The 24,218-nt window shown below is 43.2% G+C and overlaps 1 protein-coding gene across 4 annotated transcripts in view; it reads left to right on the plus strand.

Moving 5' to 3' along the window:
- The window catches only part of LOC140411434 (tyrosine-protein kinase Fyn-like), a 461,382-nt gene that overhangs the window by 186,075 nt on the left and 251,089 nt on the right, over nucleotides 1-24,218 (plus strand). For all 4 annotated transcript variants that reach the window (XM_072500549.1, XM_072500558.1, XM_072500552.1 and 1 more), the window contains one exon: nucleotides 10,141-10,199. The gene's annotated coding sequence lies outside the window, so the exon portion shown is untranslated. The remainder of the gene's footprint in view (nucleotides 1-10,140; nucleotides 10,200-24,218) is intronic.

Here is a 24,218-nt window from a genome sequence, read left to right on the forward strand (position 1 = left end):
CCAGTTAATGCTGGGAGTCTAGTCAAAGCGACTAAGCAGCATTGCGTTCTCAGTTTTCCTCACAGTTCATTTATATATTGGTGCAGAAAGTGCATTCTGGCCCTGTAATGAATACGGCATCATGGCATAAACCGCAGCCTGGCACCTAATTCCTATTCCACATTGTAGATAGGGACATTTGTTGATAGAAGAAACCTAAGGACTTTCGATGCGATCTACCGGCCACGTCCTGCCAGAATCGGAATGTACAAGACATCGGTGAGACTGCACCTGGAGTACTGTGTACAGTTTTGGTCACCTTATTTGAGAAGGGATGTCATTGCACTAGAGGCAGTTCAGAGGTTCACTAGATTGATTCCAGAGATGAAGGGTTTGTTTTATGAAGAGAGATTGTGCAGTTTAGGTCTATACTCTCTCGAGTTTAGAAGAATGAAAAAAGATCTAATTGAGGTAAGGTGATAAAAGGTTTTCACAAAGTCGACATAGAGCGGATGCGTCCTGTTATGGGACAATCTCGAACAAGAGGTCAGAGTTTTAGGATAACGGGTAGCAGATTTAAAACAGGGATGAGGAGAAATTACTTCACTCGAAGGGTATGAATCTGTGGCATTCACTACCCAGAGTGCAGTGGATGCCGGGACATTGAGTAAATCTAAGGAGGAGATAGACAGATTTTTATTTAGAAATGGGTTGAAGGGTTATAGAGAATGGGCAGGACAGTGGAGTTGAGGCCAAGAGGAGGTCAGCCATGATTGAATTGAATGGTGAAGCTGGCTCAAGGGGCTGAATTGCCGACTTCTGCTCCTCGTTCTTAATGTATAGTACCTCAACAGCTTTCAAGGAACTTCAAAGTAATATACCATTCTGTAAGCTTGAAATAAAAGTTAATATCAAATATAAGTCAATGCTAACAAGGACAATCTATCTTCCTTCACTTGAGCTCTCTTTCTGTTACACACCAAATCCACTATTAGATTTAGTAGAGGACTTTAACCCAGAAATTCGATTAGATATATTTAATCTTTCATTTCCTGTGCCCTTTCTCAACACTTTGTTTACATAGATAATGTTCATGGAAATTGAATTGAGTGGGTCCACTTTCCTATTTTTACCAAGGATGCATTTTTGGTGAAATATTGTACAAGAACAGCTATTATTTATATAATTATTTATTATATATTATTTATTTTATACATATATTTTGTGTCTATTAAATTATTTACACATGGAGTTCGCTCTTCCTGCAAGATCCTGCACATTCTATAGCACTGCTTCTTCACACTTCTAACAGACTTCTGTGTTGCACCCTCCTGGAATCCTTTTGCTAATTGAGGCTGAAATACACAACATTGCCATTTGTAAGGTGTGACCAACTGCAGTTAATTAAGATGCATTTAGGCATAACGGGGACGATAGTGACATTTAAGGGGCATCTTGACAAATACATGAATAGGATGGGAATAGAGGGATACGGACCCAGGAAGTGTAGAAGATTGTAGTTTAGTCGGGCAGCATGGTCGGCACGGGCTTGGAGGGCCGAAGGGCCTGTTCCTGCGCTGTCCATTTCTTTGTTCTTTGTTCTATAACAGTATAAGAGTCCAAACCTTGTTAAAATGGTATTGGGTTGGAATGAAGAATGTTTCTGGTTTCCCTTTGAGGTTGGAGAGCCCACACTGAATCGTGATTTCCATATCAAACTGCGCATTATCCAAAATGTATCTTCCTGTTCCATACTAAATGCTGATTACACATCACCCCTACTTTGCTGACTTTCACTGACTCCATGTCCATATTCTGGTTCCTCATCTTCCAAACCCCTATACCCATCCCTATCTCGGCAAGGTGCTTTGGCTTTACATCTCGCTCTGCAGTATTTGATCCTCTTACTCTGACATTTTGTGCACCCCCGTTCACTCTGCCCTACCAATGTTAGGAGAGCTTCCAGGTGCCTCAGAGCCACACATTCTCTCTCCCCCCCCCTCCACTAAACCCCTCGAGTCTTTACACATCGGGCTGGATTCTCTGCCATGCGCCACTAATAATGGAATTCCCGATGCTGCAGAGAATCTAGCGTCAGAGGGAGCTCCCAGCGGGAGCGCAAATCAGGTGCAATTGAGTTCCAGTGGGAGAACATAGGGCTGGATTCTCCGATTTTGAGGCTATATCCGTAGGAATTGTCTAGTTTTACGATGAATAAGTCAGTGCCGCTCCCACACTGATGCTCCGTCCGGTAGGGGGCTAGCAGCCGCGCCACATAAAATTCCTTGCATTCCTGACATAAATGGCTGGAGAATTGCCGGGTTCATGGCCGCGCACAACGACGACCTGCTGCGGTCGTGCCGTGCAACATGGCGCCAGCCGCACGCGAACCTGGCCTGCCATATTGTGCCCCCTGTACCCCCCTTGCCACCCCTGGACTACTTCCCACCAATCCCCCCAGACCTCGCCCAAGCCCCCCTTGGCCAGCAGAACAGCTCCCCCCCCCCCCCCCCCCGGCTGTGGCGGCGTTGGACACAGTCTGCAGCCGCCACGCGAGGTTGACAAAAACTCTCGGCCCATCGAGGGCAGAGCATCGGGGGAGGGCCTTCAGGTGACGTCCTGTGGCCGTCCCAACAGCGTGCGTTGTACTCCCCAATTATGCCGTTTTGAGGGGGCGGAGCATCCAAAAACAGCCGCCCCTGATTTCGGCGTCAAAAGGGATTCTCCGCCCGATCGCCGATTACGATATCGGCGTCGGGCAATGAAGAATCCGCCCAAAGTCGCCCAAAAGGAGAATCTTGCCTATCTTCTTAAAACCCATTTTTTAAACCAAACATTTGGCCATTACTCCAAATCTCCACTCTTGGTTAATTGGCAGTTATTTTCCCTATCAATCTCCATTTATGAAGCACTTTGGGACAGTTTTTATATTAATTTTACTGTAAATTGCAGCTATGGTAGTAGAACGTCGGCTGTATTCATTGAGAATGGTGTTGGAATCGTTGACAAAATTCTGTCTGCAGACCCTCAGGTACCAAATGTTTCAACTATTGATCTGACATTCAGATTAAAGTTGTATTGCATTGTAAAATGTATTGGTTTATAATCTCAAAGGAATCTGACACTATTAGTTTGTAAATCAGCTTTATTGAAATGTTTGGTTTCAGCCCAGTTTTATTAATGCCCTCAAACCATGTAAAAGGAACCAATAAATGATTTACGCACATCCCTATATTCCTGCAGTTTTAATGTTGTCTCTGCCTTAGAAATGTTTATTGTTTTTGCTTTAATCGAAATGATGTAATGGCGTCTGAGCATTACATGCAAGATAGATAAGAAAAACAATTAGAACCAAACCAGGATTCCTGCATTCTCCTATCACGTGATTGTGATAAAGTTTACGATCTATATTTACTTTCATACAGATGAACCTTGGTTAGCTCATACGTTTCTGGTATCCATATTCCAATAAGGATATAGGAGAACAAGTAAAAACACAACAAGATTCACAAACTGACAGTAGAATTGAGAGCATCAGGAAAGGCTGAGCAGACTGTACCTCCTTTCTGGAGAAAATGGACGCAATCTTACCAAAAAATTGTAAGCGTCAGGCCTGTTGAGAAAAACGGTGCAAATTCAGCAAATGGAATTTTGAACCTCTTAAACAAAAGCTTTTGTCTCCACGAGAATCATGCCACGTTCTTGGTCCCCTCAGACTGATTTGCTTGCTCTGGGGAAACATAATCACTGGAGAGCTCCATTTAAACACCTCCATCATATTTGCACCCAAGTCAAATAAGTGCTCGGTCTGATTCTAATTGTGAACTGATCAACGAAAACGTTGGAAACACTCAGCAGTTCAGGCAGAACCGATGGAGAGAACTTTTTCAGGTCAATAAATAATCTTGCCTCAGGTCATCAACCTGAAACAATGGCTGGATTCTCCAGCTGTTGCAGTTCACTTTTCCCGCTGGCAACGGGAAACCTACAGGTTTCCTGGCAGCGTGGGGTGGTTTTGATGGAAAATCCCATTGACAAGCAGCGGGAAGATAGAATCCCACCGCCAGTGAACGGCGCACGGCCGAGAAACATGTGGCTGGGGGACCGGCAAATCTAGTCCATGAACTGTTTCTGTCTCTACAAATGCCGCTTGAACAACAAAGTGTTTCCAGCATTTTCTGTCTTTATTTCAAATTTTTGAGGTGGAGGCAGTGGCATAATGGTATTGTCACTGGACTAGTAATCCGGGGACCTGGGTTAGAATCCCACTATAGCAGATGCTGAGATTGGAATTCAGTATGAATCTGTGATTAGAAGTCTAATCATGATTGCTGTAAAAGCCTATCTGGTTCATTAATATCCTTTTGGGAAGGAAATGTACATGTGACTCAATGGCTGAGAAAACCACTAAGTTCAAGGGAAATTAGGGATGGGCAATAAATGCTGGAATAAAAATAGCAGGTCTTACCACATCTGTGAAGAGATAAACAGAATTAACTTTTAAGGGTGGCATTGTGCTTAGCACTGTTGCCTCACTGTGTCAAGGACCTGGGTTCAATTCCGGCCTTGGGTCACTGTCTGTATGGAGTTTGTACATTCTCCCCGTGTTTGCATGGGTTTCGTCCCGGTGCTCAAGTTTCCTCTCACAGTCCAAAGATGTGCCGGTTAGGTGGATTGGCCGTGACAAATTGCCCCTTAGTGTCCAGGGATGTGCAGGTTAGGTTACGGGGTTCTGAGGATAGGGCAGGGTATACATGGGTAGAGAGCTCATTCGAATTGTAGGTGAATTGTCGATGGGCAGAATGGCCTTCTGCATGTAGGAATTCTATGATTTCAGATTTCTAGCATTGGCAGTATTTTGCTTTTCTGTTTGTAGATAAACTTTGATCTTTGGACAGTTTTTTGTGACATTTTCAAAACCACATATTTTTAGTGCATTTTTTAAAATGTGTTACAGATTTAAAGTCTGCTGCAGACACCTTTTTTAATTAATTGGCATCAGCCAGTCCTTCAGGCGCCTTCATTTTATGGGAGTTGATTCGCACAGTTTTGCAACAACTTGCATGGTAGAATTTGAATGTTTTAAAATTTAAATAAGTGGCTGGGATATTGCAACATTTCTAATTGTCAAACTAGTTCCGGTAACCAAGGTATTCTTAAAGATATTGTTGCAATGTAACAATTTAACAATTTAATTTGCAATTTAACTTATGATACATCAAAAGTTAAACTTTAAAAACAAAAATAAACTAATATTTGATGAACTAATATTTAATGTGTGTATTGCAGTAGTAACACATACACTAAAAAAAAGCGTCATTCTCAAATTATTTATTACAGCTATGATGAATACACAAGTAGGATTTGACAATGGGTGAAAATGTTTTAGATCATAGATCATAGAATTTACAGTGCAGAAGGAGGCCATTCGGCCCATCGAGTCTGCACCGGCTCTTGGAAAGAGCACCCTACCCAAGGTCAACACCTCCACCCTATCCCCATAACCCAGTAACCCCACCCAACACTAAGGGCAATTTATCATGGCCAATCCACCTAATCTGCACATCTTTGGGCTGTGGGAGGAAACCGGAGCACCCGGAGGAAGCCCACGCACACACGGGGAGAATGTGCAGACTCCGCACAGACAGTGACCCAAACCAGGAATCGAACCTGGGACCCTGGAGCTGTGAAGCAATTGTGCTAACCACTGTGCCACCGTGCTGCCCACAACTTTTGTTTGAAGCAAGCAGACAATAGAGTCCCAGTGAACAGATGGGTTAAAGTGGAACTGGTTGTGTAGATTTTATAAATTTGGTGAGTCATTAACTGATTCTTGAGCGTTGTAAAGTATTTCATTCCAGATGACTATTTTTCAGCAAAACAACTCAAAAGCAATGCTTCCCAAACTATTTTCCAATGTGACCCCATTTTAACACTCGAAAATTAATGTGACCCCAGATATTAACAGAACCAAACAGCCATAAATAAAACAGCCCCCCCCCCCCCCCCGGTTGTAAAGCAGTTTATGTAGACTATTAAATAAGTTTGCACATGATGAATGACCTATTGGAAAAAAATTATTGTTGTTCTAAATAGGCCTATGTACCAAGGCAATTTAGGACTTCCAAGAGAGAGGAGAAAAAAACATTGGGCTTTTTTTCACAAATGAGCATGTTCACATGAGAATTCCTGATTCCAAAAATATTTAAGGGAAAATAGTAAAAATGCTCTTAGCTCTAATGCTCTGGAGCAAATTAACAGAACTGTGATTGCAGAACCAGCATCAAGGGTAACACCATGATGAGCTCTTTGCTAACTTGTAACCAGCTTCATGCCATCCCAAAGGAATCGTATCAGAGGTAGCTTGCATTACTGATACCATTGGCTCCTTGGCTCTGTTAATTGGTTGAGTTTACATAAATCTCTCTGGTACAAGTTATATACACATTATGGGGTCAGGTGATGAATTCTCCTTTAATTTATTTGTTGTTTGACTCTAAATATGACTAAGTCTCTAACCCCGTATCCAAGGAACAGTTTTTTTCTCAGTAATGTGCTGATTAGAGTGAGACCCCAGACTGGAATCGAACCCGGGTCCTCGGCGCTGCGAGGCAGCAGTGCTAATCACTGCACCACCATGCTGCTAAGAGGTCCTTGAATTACTCAATAAAATGTAGACTTAGAACTGGTTCACATTCTGACACATATGTCAGTAGGTAGGATGTAGAATTGGGTTTTATCGACAAATTATACCAATCTACATTTTGATGAGCTTCTGGATCAAAGAAGCCATACTCAGTCGTGTGAACTCTAACATCCCTCTTACTGATCAAGACTGGCAGAAGTGAACTGGCTGCTCAATGGACTAAAAGCACTAAAAGCACTAGAGGATTTGAACAGCATTGCCTAATACTAATGTTGGGTTGCAACTCACTTTTGCAGAAGTGGACGGGAGAAGAAAATGCAATTCATTCCTGCACTGGCTTTAAATGACACTGCATCATCCACGGTAGGGAAAGTAAAAAGATAGCAGCTGGGATCACCAAGGAACAGCAATAAAAATTGCCAGATCGATGCTAGGTTAAATATTTCAGATGCAGTTACTCATGACCAAATTTATTTGTTATTTTTTTGGTAATTCAGACATTAATGGCTATTCCATTTAATTCTCAGTACTTTCTGTACCCCCAATTTTTTTTGAGTTGGTGACCATTTAAAATCTTCTAGCATTTATAAGAAAGGTATGTGTTTGACTTAATAATGACATCATAGGGCAGCACGGTGGCGCAGTGGTAGCACTGCAGTCTCACGGCGCCGAGATCCCAGGTTCGATCCCGGCTCTGGGTCACTGTCCGCGTGGAGTTTGCACATTCTCCCCGTGTTTGCGTGGGTTTCGCCCCCACAACCCAAAGATGTGCAAGGTAGGTGGATTGAACACGCTAAATTGCCCCTTAATTGGAAAAATGAATTGGGTACTCTAAATTTATTTTAAAAAAAGAAATAATGACATCCTTCCAAATGTTTTCTTCCATTCACCATTCTAAACACCAACTGATCTCCTGTGATGTTGCTCAGAGAATGCCTGGGATCATGTGAATTGCAGTGATATTTAACAATGTTTAAGTTGGCCTGTGTTAACTGCACAAGTTTTCTTTGTAGGGACACGGTCCAGATAAATACATACTGGACTTAATTTTCAGAGAACTTTCTGTAGGTTGGTGTTGTTCGTTGGAAGAGACTCAGGCCAGGATTTTTCAGCCCCCCCCCCCCCCCCCCCCCCCCATCCCCCGGGGGGGGGGCGTGTTTGCCAGAGGGCAGGCAGTTTGCCATTGAACACCGACGGATCTTCCAGTTCCACCGATGTCTGTGGCATTTTGTGTGGCTGATCCAACCCTCTGCCAGGGTACCTGCCATGGGAGGTTACCTTCGGCAGGAGCGAAAGGTCCCGCCGGTGGGAAGGGACGGGAAATCCAGCCCTGATAGCTCAGAAAAAAAATCTTCAGTGACTGTTTTCAAAAAGCCTATCTATTTGACACCTTGACATACATTGGGCTGGATTCTCTGATTTCCAGACAATCCGGCATGGGAACAGTAGCGTTTTACACCAGAAAAAACTGGGCAACAGCTGCACCGATTCCGGGACTGTTGGGGGGGCTAGCAGCTGTGCCGGGTAAAGCTCCCGGCTCCCACGCCAAAAACGGTAGAAGAATGACAGGGTTCGTGGCCGCGCATGTGCAAGACACCGGCCTGCGGCGGCAGTGCCGTGGAACATGGAGCCAGCCACGCCTGGACCCGGCCTGCCAAATAATGACCCCCAAATAATGACCCAGCCTGCCAAATAACCACCCCGATTTCGGCACCAACGGGGATTCTCCGGCCGATCGCCGAACGCGATTTCGGAGTCGGAGGTTGGGGAATCCCGCCCATTGTCTGCTAGGGTTGCCGAGATAAACACATACAAATCCACTGTCACATCTTGGACTCTGGTGATCGATTGTGATGTCTAACTGCATATTTGACCTCTTCGTTTGAAGTCAATCCTTCAATAGTTCCTGCGGAAATCCAGATAATTTTAGCTACTTGTAATTTTTTTTAAGGTCAATTAGAGGTTAGCAATTTATTTGTAATTTTTAGGCTCCAGGTCAGAATGACCTTTTAAATGAAAAAGAATCTAGGATAAAATGCCTGGATTTCTTTCTTCATTTTCCACTGTCAGCTTGTTCCAGATATAAAGCAAAGTGTGATGTTTGGGTGGATGCACGAGTCTGTCGTTAGATTATTTTAAAATTCATTTCCAGCAGATTTCCTGTGGCATTGCTCATAAGTCACATGATGTACTTTTTCACAATGACAGAAATATTCTGCCATATATAGAATAGCAGAATCCTTACAGGGCAGAAGGAAGCCATTCGGCCCAAGGAGTCTGCACTGACTCTCTGAAAGAGCAACCTGTTATATTACCATTCGTGGTAATATGTTATATTCTTTGTCCTTTCTTCCAGAATGAATCCATGTGCTGTTGACAAAGAATTCACCAATCAAAGGATTGAAACAAAACTGATTTATTATAACACTATTAATTAAATGAAGTTCGAACACTCTACTGAGCTATAGAAAATAATAAAGTAATATTGAATCTGTCTTACAGTACCCAATAATCTAAATAGTCACTAATTACACTATGATCTAACTTTGTGTTAACTCAACCTACTCTAATCTTCTTCTAATGCTATCGCCATGCTTTCTCCTTCTGCTTCTCCCAGAATTCCCTCAGGGTCTGACTTAAATACAGAGAAGTGGTGGTGCCCTCTAATGTTTGATTTACGTAGAGATGTAATTATTAACCCTTCACTAAAATGACTAAATGCATATCATTACATTACATAGGCCCAATCCCCTGCCCCATCCCCATAACCCCATCTAATGTTTGGATACTTAGGGGCAATTTAGCTTGGCCAATCCACCTAACCTGCAGATCTGTTGCTGGTAATAAAGTACAACATGCAGGCGCTCAAAATTTAGTTGCTTATAGATTATAATGTGTTTATCTGTTTCAAGCTACAACCCAGAAGAAAGCTTTACGATTGTTTTGCATCTGTAATAATGTGTGACATCTGTGCACTCATTGGCACTGTTCAGTGTCTGTGTATATTTGGACCAGAAAGGTGCCTGTGATCAACTCGAGAAAATTACATGTGAAGAAGAAAATGGCAGCAGAGTGATGCCCGGGAGTTTTCGAAACCTAGTTTGCAGAGCTACCTGGTGGCCAGAGTCTCTGATTACATTTTGACATTAACAGTGGAAAATTGAATAGAAAATACAGACATAAAAACTAGTGTTGGGAAAAGCTGATACACAAATGTGACAAAATAGTGCAAAACCAGGGAGTAAAGTATTGAGACAAGAAATGTGTATATTCTCGATCTCTTGTGACATTGCCTTGATAAATTAGAGGATACGCCACCGTTTTATAACAAGGGTTGCGGAGACAGGAAATGCATGTTATATATTTAGTGTTGGTTTTATGGTCCGCTTTTCTGAAAGGCCTTTATAGTTGTGAGACTATAAATATATATCTTTATTTTTAAGCTCTTGTGCGCATGTAGTCCAAGTATGAACTGCAGATGTTAAAGTTTTTGTTTCATTATGTTTTTGCTCCAGGTTTCCATGTCGGATGAAAAAACGTTGGAACAGATGATTTGAATGTTGGTGTATCTTTGGTAAGTTAAAGTGAAGGATTGCATCTAAATAAGTTTGTGCACCCAGAATAATGAGCAGTATTTTCTTTTTGTCCTGGAGAATTATTGTAATCAGTCCACACCTTCAACATGTCTTCTAATTTAACTGATACCGTTACTCAGACTCTACCATTTATCATTGTCAATTGAACATGAGCATTTTGTAAAGTTATACATGTATACATTTTTATGAGCTAACTGTGAAGGTGACTGCATGCTTTCAGCCAAAGGCTAGCTGGATTTTCTACTGGCACAGAATGAAAGGACATATACAATGTGCATTTTCATAAATGCTGATTTATTTTGTTCATATTCTGGGAGTCAGAAATGAAAAACAGAAAATGTTGATAAATCATTTGGAACAAACAATACTGTAGGATCTTTTATTTATCTTCCAAATAATGGTCAACAGTCCGGCTGATTGGAGGTGTCCAAAATATGACTTTATTGCTAAACATTCACTGGTACGCTTACATAAGAACTGAATCAAAACAGATCAAAATAATACATAAACATGTCAGGATATTAATTAATAAGGGGATCAGGAGTTGTGAGGAGAAAGTAGGAGAATGGGGATAAGAAAAATATCAGCCATGATTGAATGGCGGAGCAGGCTCGATGGGCCGAGTGGCCTAATTCTGCTCCTATGTCTTATGGACATAGTGAAAAGCGTTAAAACATAAACATAAGAAAAATATAAAGAAATTACCTTAAAGCAAAAATAATTTAACAGATGCTTCAAGAATTCCGGAAAGCAAGAATTAGAACAGATCATATGACCTTACTCTTAAGGAAATCCCTATCTATAGTTTAGTCCCTTGTTTATTTTTCATTGTTTCTAATTCTCAGCGGAGGCTTCCTGATTTGTTCAAAAAGGTATCAATCACTTGAAAGATGATTAGTTAATTAATCATTTTCTCAAGATTAATTAATGTCCCCCTGGCAAAATCTAATATCTTCATGCACTTTCTCACGGCTAGAGTCATTGAATCATGGCTAGCCATCAATCTTGCTATAGCTACTTGTTTGTTGCAATTTTGTTAAATGTCTTTTCAATACAATGGCTTATTCATATTATGTTTCTTTAGGTAGAATTTACATGGAACAGTCATTGAAACAATGTCTGTATCTTGCCGCCATGACCTTAAAGTTCAACAGTTCACTCATTATCTAGAACAGTGACAATATTTTTGCAGACTAGGTATTTTCTTTCAAAATCATTCTATTTCCTAGTCATATACTCAGTTAATTTCTTAAAGACACCAAACAATTAATGAATCTACCAGATACAAAAGTCTTACTTAGGATTACACCCAGCATGTTGAAGAAACCATGAATAGAAAAAGTGACAATGGCCATTCCTGCCTCAATCCTAGTTCAGGAGATTTGGGTTCATTGGGTCATTTTGAACTTGGGCGATCATGTGATACCAGCTTAGTTACCTGTTAAATACCTTCCCCTGACTTGACTTAAACAGGAACAAAGATTGGGGAAGTGCTTAATGGATGGTTAATTTTTAAGCTATTGACTCAAGACTAAACATTGCCCCATTGAGCCTCCCTTCACTGTTAAACACCTCTTGGAGTGATTGCAGAACTGCCCGATACAATCTTCCAGCTTCATGAGAGTTGAATGAAACACCTGGTTAAAAGTCTTAGAAAAGTTTATAAAAACAAAGTAAGTGACTTTTCCTGTGCCGTATGGTCTGCATCTGATATAAACTCATGACCCGCTCCTTGCATTCTTCATGAGAACACATTACACATTCAAAATGCAAGCTCCGCTCATCAAAAATGATTTCAAAGCCATTTATGACAATGATATTTCTTTAAATGAATTGTGGCACTTCTTTTTGTGGATAGTGTATTGGTTATGTTTCCTGTGTAACTTAGTCCGCTCCATCTCAAAGGATAAACTAACCAGGAAGATTTACTCTCTCTATAGGGTGCTGAGTCATTAAAAAAATAATAATAATCTTTATTATTGTGACAAGTAGGCTTACATTAACATTGCAATGAAGGTATTGTGAAAATCCCTTCGTCGCCACACTCCGGCACCTGTTCGGGTACGCAGAGGGAGAATTCAGAATGTCCAATTCACCTAACAGCATGTCTTTTGGGACTTGTGGGAGGAAACTGGAGCACCCAGAGGAAACCCACACAGACACGGGGAGAACATGCAGACTCCTCACAGACAGTAACCCAAGCGGGAATTGAACCTGTGACCCTGGAGCTGTGAAGCAACATTGCTAACTACTGTTACTCAATAAACTTTCAATAGTTCGGACTGCCCAGGCGTATGCCTTAGCAATCCATGGCTGAATTGTGGGAGGATGGTTAAAGCGAGCATAGCTCCCACTTATATGCATATATTGCTGAGCGCTATCTAGGAACATTCAGCCTAACAGCGAGCACTGATTTTGTCATAATCCCATACTTAAGGATCTGGATAAAATGATTCCCAATGTATAAGGTTAATAAATAACATGAGATTCAGACATCAACAACATCAAATGAGCTGTTGGGCGTGATTCTCCCCAAAGATTTCTAAGTTAATCTGTGGCGGGTTTTTCAGGGAGTTTCCCGTCGGCTCTGCCGGCAAGTTCCCCACCGCTATTCAATGACACTTAGTCACTTTATTGGGCCCCGGGGAGTTTCTCACCAGTCTAGCCCACACCATGGGCGCGATCTTCCCAAAAGGGAACAAAGTTCCCTAGCGAGCGCGTTTAGCCATGTGTTTCCCGGCACTCACAGTGCCGAGAAAAACATGGCTATTTAACGCTAGTCGTGTTGAATAAGTAGCCTAAATGAAAAGCGTGCAGTCAAGGCCGCACACAACCCTGTTTTTTACACCGGGGAGCTCTGCTCGCCAAAACTCCCCATTTTAACAAGCGATCGGGACGCCATTTTTAAATGGCATCCCAACCTCCGAGGCCCACAAAAAAATCCTCGACCTTCCCCGAGCTCAAACACAACATGAGAGGGTCCCCCAGCCCCTCCCTCCAGCCCTCCAACACCCACAGTGGCCAATCCCAGCCCAATCACACAAATTCCAGCTTGACACTTGGCAGTGCCCCTGCCAGCTGGTACTGCCACCTGAGCACCTTGCCCAAAGGGCATGCAGCTGTAGGCCTCCAATCCCCTTGGGCACTTTATGGTGACCAGCACCGAACAGTGCTCGCCCAAAGTCCCCAAGGCAAAGGGATTGAATCCCAAATCCTCGGGTACCTTGGAAATCTGCACATTAGAGTAAGGCTTACTGCCTCGCTCTCATATGCAAATTTGCCAAAAAGTGTTCCCGCCCATTGTGGGCGGGGTTCTTCTTGCAACGTCTTGCGAGATTGCATTGAATCTCGCGATTCGTTGTTAGCCAGGTGGATCCCAGGAGCGGGTTCTCCTGGCTTTCACCGGCCATGCTGCATCACAGCGAGATGCCTTTCCGGTGCAGCGTAGCCGGAAGGTCGCGCCCATAGAATTGTTTTTAGCAGTGCGGAGCTGAACTCAGAGATTGGGGTGCCATTTTGAACGGGTGCCCAATCTCTAAGTGAGCTGGTGGGTCCCCCACACCCCCCACCATGGGAAGTGTCACACCCCCCTCACACTTGGACACTATCCACACCCCACTATGGGGTCCTTGGGGGGGGGTCCCCCCTCTTCAGGCCACTCCAAGCCCTCTTACAGCATCCCCTCTTTCTAGTACCCCCACCCAGCACCTCCCAACCTCCCAGAGGCCCTACTTATCTGACCTGCACTCTCCAACCATTCAAACACCTCCTCCATCCTCATTTCATGGGTATGGCCCCCCTCCACCCCTGACCCTTGGCAGTGCCACCCTGGCATCCAGGCACATTTGCACTGCCATCCTGGCACCCAGGCAGTGCTCCTGACAGCTTGGCAGTTCAATCTGGGCACCTTGACAGTGCCATAGTGGCAGGGCCAAGGTGCCAGCTGGGCAGTGCCAGGATTCCCACGTTCCAGAGGAGGACCAAGGAGCCTCCCTGCACTTACCCTGACCATTCTGGGGTCTCTGGTGGCCCGGGAGACTCCCTGGGTGCCATTCCGCCTGGTCCACGTTTGTGTGGACCAGCACTGATCGGCGCCCGGCTGCAGCCTCCCTGGGGAGGCCGAAGAATTGAGGGAGGCCGCTGGATCCCTCGTGAGTATGTCATAAGTCGGTTTGCGACCTACTTCCGTGAGTGTCTTTCAGTCCCAGCCATTTGGGGCAGGGTTCCGACTCTGACGTTTTGCGGGAATAGGAGAATTCCGGGAGGCCTGGAGCCTATCGGGAAGCTCGCTACAGGTCTCTCCCGGCATTCTCTGGCCATGTTGCGCTCAAGCGAGAGCACAACGCGGCCGGAGAATTACGCCCGTTGTCTTACTTTCAATGTTGATTCATTGGTTAGCTGCTGAAGAAACTCTTAAGGTTTGGGATGCCGGAACTCTTTGCTTAAAGGCGACGGATGCTGACATGAACTAATCCCGGGTTGGCTGCTTATCTTGAGTGGTGCGCTGGTGAGCAGCAGGTCGGTGGCAATGGATTGCTGGATGTTACAGTATATTTTTTTGGTTACCAAGTCACTTGGAAGGAATTATGGTATCAACTGATCATCCTTCATGCAAGATGTTTTTGAGGATCTCCATTTTATGGCTCTGATGACCAACCAGAAATAATTTAACTTCTAACTGAAGTGTTCTGTAGATCAAACACTGCAATTTAACTTCAGATTTGCCCAAATCAGGAACTGTCCACACTTAAAATATTTTGGACGCCTGGGGGTCTGAGTGTAGATTTAACAACTGTATTGATAATACTGTGAAATGGACAATATCGGATTCCCCACTCATTATATAAATCCCCAATTCACCTATTCATTGATAACATTACGAAGAGTTTAAGTTAACCCTCGGTCTCGGCATCTTAATAAAGGGCCCATTAACTGTTTGGGCAACAGTTAACGTTTGTCTTTCCATTCCAGGACAAGGAATGACCGAAAAATAGCCAGCTGTCCCACTGTTAATACCAATGAGAGCTGTCGATTAATGCATGCACATGGAGTTGGGTTGAGGAAACATTAGATTTGACCGTAACATTACTCTTGGTCAAGTTGTCTTTTAACACACACTGTCTACATTGTAAATAAAAATGAGAAAATTTGTGAGGCAGTGGAAGCTGACTTAATGAAATTGTCAATCAACCTGAATGAATGTCGTCAAAAGAGGAGTGGAAAATTATTTTGGTCTTTGATGCTTTGTATTACTTTAGCACTGAGTGCCATGTTTCACTGTTTGATGTCACTTGTGCAGCTTTGATGGTTACCTATTACTTCATTCGAAATTAACAGGACAGCTAGTGAAGTTATTGAGCAGGATTAGATAATTTTGAAATGACAGTGTTACTTTAAAATAGATTTTGAAGTGGCAGTAAAGTACTTGAGGCAAAATGAGGTGGAATAGGATTGAAATAATTAAAATCCATTAATGGACTGTTATCTTAAAAATGCCAGAAAGTCAATTGGCTGCCTTCTTTAGGGCCACTGTGGATTTCAAATGTAGGGCAACAATTCCGAACATATGAACGTGGAGCAGGAGGAGACCATTCTGCCCATCGAGCCTGCTTTGCATTTAATGTGACCAGGGCTGATCTGATAGTAACCTGAAATCTACATCCCATCTACCCCTGGTAACCTATCACCCCCACCCCCCCCTGCTCCCATGACACTAACATCACACTGGGTAACTACACCTCAAGGACTGCAGCGATTCAAGAAGGCAACTCACCACCACCTTCTGAAGGGCAACTAGGGATGAGCAATAAATGCTGGCCTAACCAGCGATGCCCACACCCTGTAAATGAATTTTTAAAAAAGACTATCCAGCTCTGTCTTAAAAATATTCAAAGATTCTGCTTCAACCACCTTTTCAGGAAGAGTTCTGAAGGCTCATGACTCACAAAACTTTGCCTTGTTTCCATTTTAAATGGGCGATCCCTTATTCTAGATTCTCTCACAAGAGGAAATATCCTCCCCACATTCAACCTGTCAATATCTCTCAGGACATTATATATTTCAATCAAGTCGCCTTTTACTCTTCCTAATTCCAGCGGATACAAACTTGACCTGACCAACCTTTCCTCAGAAGACAACCCACCAATTCCAGATATTAGTTTGGTAAACCTTCTTTGAACTGCTTCCAATACATTTACATCCTTCCTTAAGTAAGGTGACCAATACTGGACACAACACTCCAGATATGGTCTCCTCATGCCCTGTACAACTGAAGCATAAACTCCCTACTTTGTATTCAATTCCCCTTGCAATTAATTATAACATTTTATTAGCTTTCCTAATTACTTGCTGTACCTGTAATGTAACCTTTTGTGATTCATGCAGTAGGTTACCCAGATCCCTCTGCAACTCAGAGCTCTATAATTTCTTACCATTTAGATAATAAGCTGCTTTGTTACTTCCTGCCAAAATGTACAATTTCACATTTTCCCACTTTTTATTCCTTTTGCCAGATCTTTGCCCGCCCACTTAACCTATTGTTAAGTTACCGAACCAGACCCCAACTTTTGTTAGAAAACCGGATGAAAACCTCAAACTATTTTTCAATTTGTAAATCTGTGAGGAAAGGATACTTGAAACAACCTTTAATTTATACACAAAATTAACCACATTGACATCAAAGAAATAATTATCAGTTCAATAGTTCTTAAATAAAAGGAAAAACTTGAACTTAGCTGCCACTAATTCCAATTAAGCAACCCAATACAGTTGAAATGCCACTTATAGATAATATAGATAGCATAACAGGTTACTTGCTCAGCTGTGCAGACCTTTGGAGAGAGTTCCTTTCAAGAGAAGCCCCAGTGCATTTCTGCTCAACCTAACAGCATTTGGCAAAACTGCTGTTCAACTTAAAATCCTATAACAGGCTGAAAAACTACAGGCAGACCTGGCTCCTCCTATTAATTACACCATCTGTACCACACTAAGTTCCATGATCTACTTAGCTAGGACTAAATACAATCGCTCAAAAATTATCTACACTCTGGGGAATCACCAGCAATCATAACAATATCCCATTCGCCCTTTATCAGTACCCAAGTAAGTGTTTGGAATGAATGGTTACCTCACCATTTATGACTCTTTAATTACACCTTTAGTAGACACACGATTTCTACATTCATCACACTGTTTATATATTTTTTGTAGCCTCCTTTCCTCCTCTTCACAATTTACTTTCCTACCTATCTTTATGTCATCGGTAAATTTGGCAACCATCTCTTCAATCCCTTCATCCAAGTTATTTATATAAATTGTAAACTGTTGAAGTCCCAGAACTGATCCCTGTGGCACACCACTCGTTACATCTTGCCATCCTGAAAAAGACCCATTTATGCCTACTCTCTGCTTCCTGTTTGCTAGCTAATCTTCTATCCATGCCAATATGTTACCCCCTATAACATGAGATTTTATTTTCCGCAATGACCTTTGATGTGGCACCTTATCAAATGCCTTTTGGAAACCTAAGTATAGGACTGCAGTCTATGCTCACCCGTTGCCTGTGGCTATGTATTTACATTGTGTATTTATGTATGTCCTATTTTTTTCATGTATGGAATGATATGTCTGGACTGTACACAGTACCTCGGTACACATGACAATAAAACAAATCCAAATCCAACATCCACTGGTTCCCCTTTATCTACAGCACACGTGACTTCCTCAAAGAATTGCAATATGTTGGTTAAACATGATTTCCCTTACACAAAACCATGTTGACTCTATCTGATTACCTTGAGCCTATCCAAGTGCCCTGCTATAGCTTCATTCACAATTTTTTTTTGTAGTTTGGGATCTGCACAGAAGTCATTTCAGCCAAAAATAGGACACAACATTTATGTAGATAGGAGCAGAATTAGGTCATTTGGCCCTTTGCCTACTCTGTCATTTAATATGATCATGGTTGATCCTCTATCTCAATGCCACATTCCCCCACTCTCCCCATACCCCTTGACACCTTTATAATCTAAAAATCTACCTATTTCCTTCAGTGACTTGGCCTCCACAGCCTTCTGCAGCAGAGAATTCCACAGGTTCATCATTCTCTGAGTGAAGACGTTTCTCCTAATCTCAGTCCTAAAAGACTTACCCCGTATCCTAGGATGTAACCTATTTTTCACGACTCCCCAGCCGGCGGAAACAACATCCTGCATCCAGTTTGTCCAGCCCTGTCAGAATTGTATGCATTTCAATAAGGCCCCCTCTCATTCTTCTAAACTCCAGTGAATACAGGCTAAGTTGAAGCAATCTCTCCTCATACGACAATCCTGCCAATCCAGGGCCGCACGGTAACACAGTGGTTAGCACAATTGCTTCACAGCTCCAGGGTCCCAGGTTCAATTCCCGGCTTGGGTCACTGTCTGTGCGGAGTCTGCACGTTCTCCCCGTGTCTGCGTGGATTTCCTCCGGGTGCTCCGGTTTCCTCCCACAGTCCAAAGATATGCAGGTTAGGTGGATTGGCTATGCTAAATTGCCCTTAATGTCCAAAAAAAGGTTAGATGGAGTAACGGGGATAGGGTGGAGGTGTGGGGATAGGGTGGAGGTGTGGGCCTAGGTAGAGTGCTCTTTCCAAGGGCCAGTACACACTTGATGGGCAGAATCGCCTCCTTCTGCACTGCAAATTCTATGATTTGATGCCATCCCAAGACTCACTCTTGTGAACGTTCACTGCACTCCCTCTTATGGCAACTAACAACCATCTTCAGTTGCTTCATAAAGACCTTCCCTCCACAAGGTTAGAAGTCGAGATGTTTGCTAATGATGTGCAATGTTTCGCCCCATTTGCGACTCCTCAGATACTGAAGCAGTCTGTGTCCATATACCGGAAGAACTTGATAACGTTCACACTTGGGCTGGGAAGTAGCAAGTAACATTTGTGCCACACAAGTGCAGGTGCCTGGCCATCTTCAACACTGTGAATCAGTGGTGGAGAGAATCTAATCTTCTCCTCTTGACATTCAAAGACATTACCATCGCTGAATTCCCCACTATCAGCATCCTGGCGGTTACTATTGATCAGCACAGTGGGCTAAACAGCTGGCTTGTAATGCAGAACAGGCAAGCAGCACGGTTCAATTCCCGTACCGGCCTCCCCGAACAGGCGCCGGAATGTGGCGACAAGGGGCTTTTCACAGTAACTTCATTGAAGCCTACTTGTGACAATAAGCGATTATTATTAATATTATTATAGAAACTGAACTGGACTAGTCATGTAAGTAGTCACTCAAGCACATCAGAAGCTGGAAATTCTAGGCAAGTAACTCGCCTCCTGACTTCCCAAAGCCACCTATAAGGCACAAGTCAGGAGTGTTATGGACTACTCTCCATGTGCCTGGATGAGTGCCACTCCAACAACACTCAAGAAGTTCAACATCATCCAGGACTGTACAGCCTGCTTGATTGACATCCATTCACCACCTTAAATATTCACAGTGGAAACTGTGTCTACCACCTCCAAGATGCACTGTTGGAACTCACCAAGGCTCATTCGACAGCACCTCCCAAACCCAGGGTGTCAACCGCCTAAAAGGACAAAGGGCAGCAGATGCATGGAAATACCGCCACCTGCAGTTTCCTCTCCCAAGTGGCACACCACCCTGACTTAGAATTGCAGGGAAACAGCCCCACCATGTTAATAGACTCCACATGTAAATTCTTGCTGCGTGCTCTGTGGAAAGTGTTCTCCTTGCTTCGAGGGTCTCCGAGAGAGAGAGATACCAGCATCATAGGTTTCACTGTTAATGACAGGTGCTAATAGAGTTGTCCCCATGGACGGCTCATGTCATTCAACCTCAGTTTAGATTCAAACCTTCATTGACTTTCAGGGAATGGCTTTTGGTCAGATTAGAAACCCGGTTTCAGATGAATGATGGTTTTATTCAGTTACTGCGCTGTCTGCATGTACAGTACACCATGATTACACGAAATAACTGTTTGCAGCAGTTATGTAGCCCGTTTCAAGGTAAAATAAGGTGGAAGCTTAGCAATTTATATTATAGATATGATGAAGAGAATTGTGTGGATGTTATTTTGGAAAATGCTTGAACAATAATATTACCAACGTCTCATGAACTTTTTCAATACTGCTTGAGCAAACAAAATCTTCAAGATAATCTTACTTCAATTTGCTGTTTTAATACCTCAGGCTCTAATAATTCTGTAATGACACTTTATTTTTTGATGAATGTGACATGCAGTGCTGAAATGAACAGATTAAACTCTGTTGTGCTTTTCAGTGAAGTCCTAACCACTGGTGGTTCTTATCTGTCACAGCCAACTTTAAAATCAGCGGTATGGTTTCAGCAAGTTCAGAAAATCAAGTTCTAACTCAAATATGTGATTTTGTCAGTCAATAAAGAAATCATTGCAATGAATTTAGGGTGGCATGGTGGCCCAGTTAGCACTGCTGCCTCACAACCAGGGACCCTGGTTCAATTCCAGTCTTCTGTTAGGCAGATTTGCCATGCTAAGTTGACCCTTAGTGAGCAGGTTAGGTTATGGGGTTACAGGGATAGGGTAGGGTGGACGGGGGAGTAGACATGGGTAGAGTGTTCCTTCGAAGGGTTGAATGGCCTCCCACTATGCTGTAGGGATTCTATGAAGAGAAGTAGTAAACAAGAATACTGGTGCAAATGATAAATATATACTGTATAGCTGTTCAATATTTATGTGCCCAGTGATCCAGCAACTGATTCTCCTAGTTGATACCAACAAATTCCCTTGTACATGGCAATAGATGTGACAGTTCCTTATGTTGCCTGCATACGGCCTCATTTATGACTATTCACTCATTGATTAAACTGTATTTTACTTCTGACCCACATTGAGCATCTCCAAATCCAGGACAAGTACCCCTGTATACATTTCAAGGACAGTGATATGAAGGATGGAAAGAAGCTGGTTCATCTGTGCACTCTGTGTTTACTCAGTCCCAATGAAGCTATGTTAAGGATAAACTCAATGTTCGGAGACTGTTAATAGGAGGAGAAATTGTCAAAAGGCAGTAGATTACATAGATTACACAGAGCAGAAGGAGGCCATTTCGCCCATCGAGTCTGCACCGGCTCTTGGAAAGAGCCCCCTACCCAAGTCCGCACCTCCACCCTATCCCCATAACCCAGTAACCCCACCCAGCACTAAGGGCAATTTTGGGCACTAAGGGCAATTTAGCATGGCCAATCCACCTAACCTGCACATCTTTGGACAGTGGGAGGAAATCGGAGCACCCGGAGGAAACCCACGCAGACACGGGGAGAACGTGCAAACTCTGCACAGACAGTGACCCAGCGGGGAATCGAACCTGGGACCCTGGAGCTGTGAAGCAATTGTGCTAACCACCATGCTACCGTGCTGCCCCCTACTATATTTGTTACCACAGAACAGCCATTCTGATGGATCAAAACTTAAAGTGTTTTGATATTTGTCTCTTAGCCACTTAGTATGTCCATTGTCCTTTGTGGAGTTCATGTTAATGACCCCTATTCCAACAAAACCACATACAACAGTAATTTAAACTGTCTCGGGTACAAAATGAAGAAGGCAAGATTTAACTTTTGTGCACATCACAGTGTACAAGACCATTACAAGGAATGTTTATCAGTGTTCTATCAATATTACTCAGTAAAATTTCTATTAAGTTATTTAAACATATGGATGTTTAGAGAGACAGGATAACTTAATAGTATGATATAGAGTTAATATTTCCATATTGATGAGCCTAATTGATATGGGTTTATGAAACTGTGTAAATGGCACTGGTTTTCAATTGCTTGTCATTATTACTATGCTGTTTAATCTTTTTGACATGATCAGCAGAATAATAATAACACCATAAACCTTTGAAAGATACAACTTAACTATTGCAAACATGAAACTACTGAATGGCCAATTATATCTGATTGTATGCTTTGCTGAATTAATTACCAGACACGTTTTAACCAATCAAAATGATTATATGTCTTATTCATGTAGCAGTTTTGAGAATACTTGAGATAAAAAATGGAGCGTTCAGATGACCAGAACATTTCCCACAAAGTATCTATGTTGCACATGGAATGCTTGTGGTTGAGATCCTCCAGGCATTAGTTCCAACTCCACAGCATTTACACAGCCGCCTCTGATGAGAAACCAAAAGCTGTTTCTACATCTGCCATACATAAACTTAAAATCATCCAAACTCTACTGCCCATAGCATAACATACTGAGTTCCATTCACCCATTACCCCTGTGCTCAGTGACCTACACTGGCTCGTAGTTAAGCAACACCTTAATGTTAAAGTTCTAATTTTTGTTTGCAAATCCTTCCATGGCCTCCCCCCTCTCTTTCCCTGCAACCTCGTCCAGCTGCACAACCCTTAGAGATATCTGCCCTCATCCATTTCTGGTCTATTGTGCATCCCCAGTTTTAATCATTCCACCATTAATGACCAGACCTTCAGCTGCCTGGATCCGAAACTGGGGAATTTCTTCCCTACATCTCTCATCTTTCCTCCTTTCAGATCCACTTGCTAAAACCTACCTCTATGAACAAACCTTTGGCCATTTGCCCATATATCTCCTTATGTGGCTTGGTGTCAAATTTTGATTTGTACTACTCCTGTAAAGCAACTCAAGACATCTTATTATTTTAAAGGTGCTAATAAATACAGGTTATGCTTATTATTTACATTACTGCGGTACTGATAATAACCCCACAAAGAGAGAGGTGAAACATTTGCACGGTAATGGGGACGGATTGGTGAGGAGTACACTGCTATGTTTGCTGTACCTTGAGCCATTTGCTGATGCCATAGAGGTAAAGTACCTCAAATTCGGCTACCCGAAAACTGGTGGTGTCTGAAAACCAGACATTTTTTTCCTGGGCTCATCGAACCTTGACCACCACCCGACCCAGCTTGGCAAAGTTTAGGGAATTGCCAAGTACTACTTGGCTTTGTGAGTTTGATGTTTTCCATACTCAAGTGAACCTTGACCCCATTTCACCCAGTGCAGATGTGGCAGAGACGGTTAAACTCACCCTGGAAGAACAAAATACTCTGAAAGAGTCCAATGAGGTAGAATATTCAGCTATTTATTGTAATTAGGATCACGACATATGCCCATGCTTGCTACAGCACAGGGTACCTGCATTGAGTTTTCATGACGTTAAGGCCACCTTAATAGAAGCCCACAGGCTTAAATTCATAGGGGGGGATTCTCTCACCCCGGGGCCGGGCCGGAGAATTGCTGTGAATCACACCACGCCGCCCCGATGCCGGGACGCGATTCTCTGGAGAGCAGACCCGCGCAGTCAGCACGGCGGCGGTCGAGAGCTGCTCGACAGGGCCCCCCTGACGATTCTCTGCTCGGGATGGGCTGAGCAGCCGTAGAAAAAAACTCAAGATCTGCTGGCCGCCGTTCTAACCTGGTCTTATCCGGCGGGACCTCGGCGTGGAAGGATCCGGGGGCGGTCTGTGGGGGGGGTGGGGGGGGGGGTGTAGAGAGAGGGGGGGTCCAAGGGAGACACCACGCAGGCACGGAAATCGCGCCGGTCCCACTGCGCATGCACAGACCCGCGGCGCCCATCTGACACCGGGATCGGCAGCTGGAGCGCCATGGGTTGCTCCAGTGCCATGCTGGCCCCCTGTCGGGGTCAGAATTGCTGCTCCTGAGGCCATGTTGACGCCGTGACGGCGTTTACGACGGCGACAACACTTAGCCTCAGGATCAGAGAATCCCGCCCATAGATTTCACTTGGTCCTCCCAAACCTTTAAATTCCATGAGGACTGCTTGCCTTCTTGCAGCTTCGTCCAAGTCAGTTCAGGGAGAGTTACTGTAGAATCTTACATGAATAAAAAGCGAATAATTCTCAGTTTACAAGGTATTTGAATGAATGAAATGAATATCGCTTATTGTCACAAGTAGGCTTCAAATGAAGTTACTGTGAAAAGCCCCTAGT

Source organism: Scyliorhinus torazame, chromosome 1 (assembly GCF_047496885.1).
Source record: "Scyliorhinus torazame isolate Kashiwa2021f chromosome 1, sScyTor2.1, whole genome shotgun sequence".
NCBI classification, from domain to species: domain Eukaryota; kingdom Metazoa; phylum Chordata; class Chondrichthyes; order Carcharhiniformes; family Scyliorhinidae; genus Scyliorhinus; species Scyliorhinus torazame.